The following is a 6,000-nucleotide window of genomic DNA, read 5'->3' on the forward strand; positions in this document are numbered from 1 at the left end:
GCCCAAACTACTATGCGCCTGTATATATATTTTTATCATCATCATTGTATATCCAGACACAGACTATAATCACACAAGCAATATTAAACTTATTTGAACGAATTTGAAAATATATATAATCTCTCACTAGCTAAAAAATACACAAGATATAAATGTTCGCCAGAAATATCTCGCACACACCTTGAAAAATCATCTCATGTTTACTATTTTTGCAACTTTTCCATGGAATTTTGATGTTCTTCAGTATAGTACATATTTTTCTGCAAGATGATATTCACGATAGTAATGGTTTTTCAGTGCTGTCAACAGAATACGCGAGGAATTCTGCAATTGTCAAAAAAAATCGTTCCATTTACAAAATCTTTCGACTCGCCGGCTTCGTATGGTAAATATTTTTCGCGCAGTGAATTCTGGAACCAGCTGGTTCCCAAATTCATTACGCGATGTTTGTTTATCGTACGAAGCCGGAAGCTACAGCTTACGTAGTCGAAAGATTTTGTAAATGGAACAAAAATTTTCACAATTGTAATATTTCTCGCGTATTTTGTTGACAGCAGTGAAGATCAAGTATTATCATGAACATCATCGTGAAGAAAAATATGTATTGTATTAAAGAACACCAAAACTCTATGGGAAAGTTGCATAAATAGTAAATATTGGACGATTTTTCAAGGTGGGTGTGCGAGATATTTCTGGCGAACATTTATATCTTGTGTGTTTTTAAGCTAGCGGAAGATTATATATTTTTTCAAATTAGTTCAAATAAGTTTAACATTGCTCGTGTGATTATAGTCTGTGCCTGGATATACCATGATGATCATAAAAATATATACAGGCGCCTAGTAGTTTGGGCTGGAGGGGTTGGATGTTCCAGACCCCAAGTGTCTGTGACAAGACACACCGCTGTACGAATCTGTGGGAAAAGGCACGCGGGGGGAATCCCACAACTCCGACATATTTGCATAGCATACTATATGTTCTTATTTAAATAATATACATTGTACTAGTAATGAAATGCATAATATATGCGTAAGAATGTTACAATTGTTTGTGTTGCAGTGAGCGTATGATGCGTAAAAGATATTTAGAATTAGATTTAATCACCCCACAGTCCAGTCCAAACTCCAACACCGTGTTACTTCCCCTTATCGGTTCAGTAGGTTGTTTTGACAATATTCCTGCGCAGAGGTTGAGTCAAATCTAGATCAAACTTCTACGCAGTGATCTCCCTTACCGCTACGATCAATGAGCGTAGCGACAAGGGAGATCACTGCGTACTTAAAGATTCAAGATTTTATTTATAACTAGGCCCATATGGGCATCAGCATTATAATGACAACAAATTTAACAAAACAAACACTAATACATTAAATAAAACAGTAGTTGTTTGAATCTCTCCATCATCATCGTGCTATCGTACTGTCGTGTTATCACCATCAAATTATCGCTGTCGTGATATCGCCTTCCTGTCTGACATGCGCAAACAAAGGTAAACAATGGAAGAAAGCATTTATTCCAGTATTAGGGATTACGTTTTGTCTGGGTACACATAAATGGAAATACAGATGCTGCAGAGCACAGAAAATGGACATAATAACGTTATAACCTTTAAACAGTTTTGCCCAGATCTTAGAGAATTTCTCTCTTTTCCCCTAATCCATGCATGAAATTTTATGACAATTTAATGGACATTAGTTAATCAAAAGCTGTTTATTCAGACAAGGTGTAAATTGATATGATCAGGGGCAATGCCTCACCTAACTATAGTCTAAGAAAACCAGTGCATGGCTATCCTACCTGCAGAAATAAGACTGACCAGATACATGATTTTATAATTATTTATTCACTTGTTGAAACTTAAAATTCCAACAATGATACACATTTGCTTTCCAGACTGTCTGAGTACAGACTGTTAAGCCAAATGCATGAAAAATACTTGAATTTAACTGTTCTTGATTTTGTTTTATTCTTTACGAACACAGCACTGTTTTTAAAAATAGTCATAATATAATAAATTTAAGCAGCATAAAGTTATAGCTGCAAAATATATAAAAAAGGTTTTTATAGATGGTTTATAAAGTTTTATTGTACATTCAACTTCATTTGCATTAACTCAGAATGATCGAATAGCCTGCTTTGCTTGAACTCCACCTTTGGTTCTTATAAAACATCTATCTTAATATGGTATACAATTTAATGCATTTTTTTTTTAATTAAGCATAAAACTGTATTTTATAGCATTTCCATACTTTCTTTAGTCAACTGTTTAGTAAGATATACAGTCCATCATATTTCTCTAGCAAGTCTTACCTAATTATATTTGAAATTCAGTTGGTTCGAACTACCTATGTCTCGAATAAATTTCCTTTGGCCGAGCAAGTTGGAGCACTTGAACAAAGTTGGACTGTAGTATACATGTATTTTACGGTGTTCCGTTAGGGCCAGGCTTGCTCTCTGTGAACGCGAAGCGCGAAGGTACGACGGTACGATGGCGGAGCACGACAGTACGAGGGCGAAGCGCGACAGTACGATGGTGACAACATGACAGTGCGATGGCGAAGCGCGGCAGTACGATGGCGAAGCGCGACAGTACGATGATGACAGTCCGTCGGTCGTACTGTCACGCTTCACCATCGTACTGTCACGCTTCACCATCGTAGTGTTGCGCTTCGCCATCGCACTGTCGCGCTTCACCATCGTAGTGTCGCCATCGCACTGTCGCGCTTCACCATCATACTGTCGCGCTTCTCCATTGCACTGTCGCGCTTCACCATCGTAGTGTCACCATCGTACTATCGCGTTTCACTTTCTTTTCTCTGTTTTCTTAAAGCCCGACTTTAATTAAACTCTGTATTGTATAAGTATTGTCAACTCTGTCCAATGATCAAATAATTGGAACCCTTTTCGGCACGGTTATTTCTGAAATGAATATCACCAGACCTGATGTTATTCAAATGAAAATTCCCCGGTAGATTGTCACTCATCTGACTATTATCTGGCATGATGAGATTAAAAAAATATCATACCTTAATATTGTTTGAAATGTATTATTCCTAAATAGGCTCCGTTGATCTATGGCTATTTTACTTTGTTTACTAGAGGGATAATAAAAACGAATATCACCCAGCCGAGTGTAATTTATGAACAAAATAACATTGTATTCAAAATTAACCTCTCTGTGGAAAATTGAGGATAATGTTTTTACATGTAATTAATTGTTTTGTGAGAAAATGTTGTTTAATCAGTTCATATATTTCAAGCCATGAAACGTTAAAAGTATATATTGTCAGCTAAAAGTAATAAAACTGCACTGTTGTATAAATTTTGTTTATAAAGCTTTTGGGTATATTTTATGCAAAAGTGTTAATGAGGTCTAGAATACAGTTGTTTGTTTCCGCTTACCCGACCGACCCTGTCCTTTTTACCACTGACCCTAAAGTCTTAATTGAAGACACGTATTTTTAAAAATGTAGATTTATGTTAAACAAGATTATTAGTAAGTAAATCCAAAGCACGTCCCTCCGTCTGACAGTACAATTCTGTACATTAAAGTAAACAGAGAAAAGCTGTTGAAGTGCGTCAGTACGATGGCGAAGCGTGACAGTACGATGATGACACTACGATTGTGAATTGGACAGTGCGATGGCGAAGCGCGACGGTACGATGGTGACACTACGATGGTGAAGCCTGAACAGTGCGATGACGAAGCGCGACACTACGATGCGCGACATGTACGATGGTGAAGCGCGACAGTACGACGGACTTTCATCATCGTAGTGTCGCACTTCGCCATCGCACTGTCGTGTTGTCACCATCGTACTGTCGCGCTTCGCCATCGTACCGTCGTACCATCGCCCTTCGCGTTCACAGGAAGCAGGCGCTGGCCGTAACGGAACACCGTAATATTTCGCTGAACAATTATTAAAATATATATGAATATTTACTTGTACATCTCAGTATCAAAACTTTCAAAACAGCAACATCTTAATTAAAGATACATGTTTTTTTCTTCAAAATAATGTAAACTACGTAAATGATGTGAATCATAAGGATATTTCATTCTTAATTTTAACAGAATTTGCTCCTCTGATTTTGCCTGTTTGACCATAATTATATATGTCACGTTAGATCATGAATGGTTACATCTGTGTTAAATATAAACTAGTGGCCCGTAAAAGGGACCTAGAGCCACCATTTGGACAAATTTGGGAGAAGACTACTAGTAACTTTACAATAATGCCACAGACCAAGTTTGATGAAGTTCCGTGCAGTGGTTCACGAAGAGAATTTGTTTCAAGATATTTCTAATTTTAACTCTAGTGGCCACTGAAAGAGGCCAAAATCCCTATTTTGAACATACTTCAGAGAAGACCTTTTTATGACGCTACAGTGCAAGTTTGATGAAGATCCATCGAGCAGTTCAAGCGATAAGTGAGTTTAAAGGTAATACTATTTCTAGCTCTAGCGGCCCCTTAAATGGGGCGAGTGCCACAACTGGAAGTATTTTTGCAGAAGACCTTATAATAATGCTTCAAACCAAGCTTGATGAAGATCCATCAGGCAATTTTTGAGAAGAACTTCTATTTTTAGTTTTGCGTACAAGGGGCTGAGCTCCCAAATTTGTACAAATTTCAAAGAGTTTGATAAATATCAATGAAGTGATTCATGAGAAGAAGTTGTATAAATGTTTTCCTATTCTTAGCTGTAATTGCCCCTTAAAGCAGTAAAGTAGACCCATTTGAATTGTCTTGAAAAAGGAACTTGCAAGAGTGCTGTAGACCAAGTTTAGTGTAATTCTGGTCAAGTTCCAAAGGAGATGTTTATGAAACTTCTGGACGACAGACTACAGACCATGAATGCAAGGCCTATACAAATAACTCACAAGACCCTTCGGGTTCGGATGAGTAAATCATACGGCAACAAAATTTATGGTTTTTTTTTTTTTTTTTTTTTTTTTTTTTTGATGCTATATTTCTTCAGAAGGCTTTGAAACTTAGTTATTTTCAGATCATAAATCATGGAAATACATAAGAATTAGTTGTTTTTACTGATTTTTCCATTCAAAATTGAAAAGCGAAATGGGATATCGGAGGTAAACTGTCTTAATTATAAAAATTAATATTTAACGACAATTAGGTATCTGTTCCTGTCCGTGGTGTATTAATTTGGTCAAAACTGCAAGAAAATATTTATTGCCCGAGTTTGATTCCCAACTCGGGCTTTTTTTTTTCTTGACTGGCATTTTGAATTAGTTTAGAGACCAAAACTCATGTTCTAATGTTCATAACATTACCAAACTTTGATTTTAAAGATTGATCATTTTAGCCAAATCCTGATGGTTGGTGCCTTTAATACTTTTTCATTAAATGAACCTGAAACACTGTTAAAACTAGATTGCTTTCTCAAAGGGACTGGGCTCCAAATTTTGGCCAAATATGATTTTCCTTTAAAAATGAAGGTTTTGTCATATTATGACTTTTATAACATGAATGTTTATTTCTATTTTTTTTTTAAATCCACATTATGCTCTATGTTTTGATCTTGGTCGTGCAGTTTAATTAGGAAAAAGAATATGGAAATTCATGTAAATAGAATTCTTATATTTTCAGATGATATAAAATATCAAACTCAATGCTTAATTAGAAAATACAAAATGCCTAAGATCTGTAATTATTTTACTTAAAGTTTTCATTTGCCACAATTTTGAACTATAAACAACCACATCTTTTTGAAATAATTCACAATATTGATTACAAATAACATAGACTTCTTCTTGTAATAGATTCAAGCTGTAACAATACATGTACAGATCAAAATGATCCAGAAACAAATACACCACAATAAATCACTATTGTGATGACCTGTGGTCCCATTACTCTACAGGGGCCAAGAATTTTACTGCTATGGTGATCAGGTTAATTGCTTCACAAGTAAGCAGGGGCTCTAGTAGTTTCTACTAGGAAAACTGGGCAAAAAGAACATATTGTAAAGGTTTTGACT

The sequence above is a fragment of the Mercenaria mercenaria genome, chromosome 3, assembly GCF_021730395.1.
Source record: "Mercenaria mercenaria strain notata chromosome 3, MADL_Memer_1, whole genome shotgun sequence".
NCBI classification, from domain to species: Eukaryota; Metazoa; Mollusca; class Bivalvia; order Venerida; family Veneridae; genus Mercenaria; species Mercenaria mercenaria.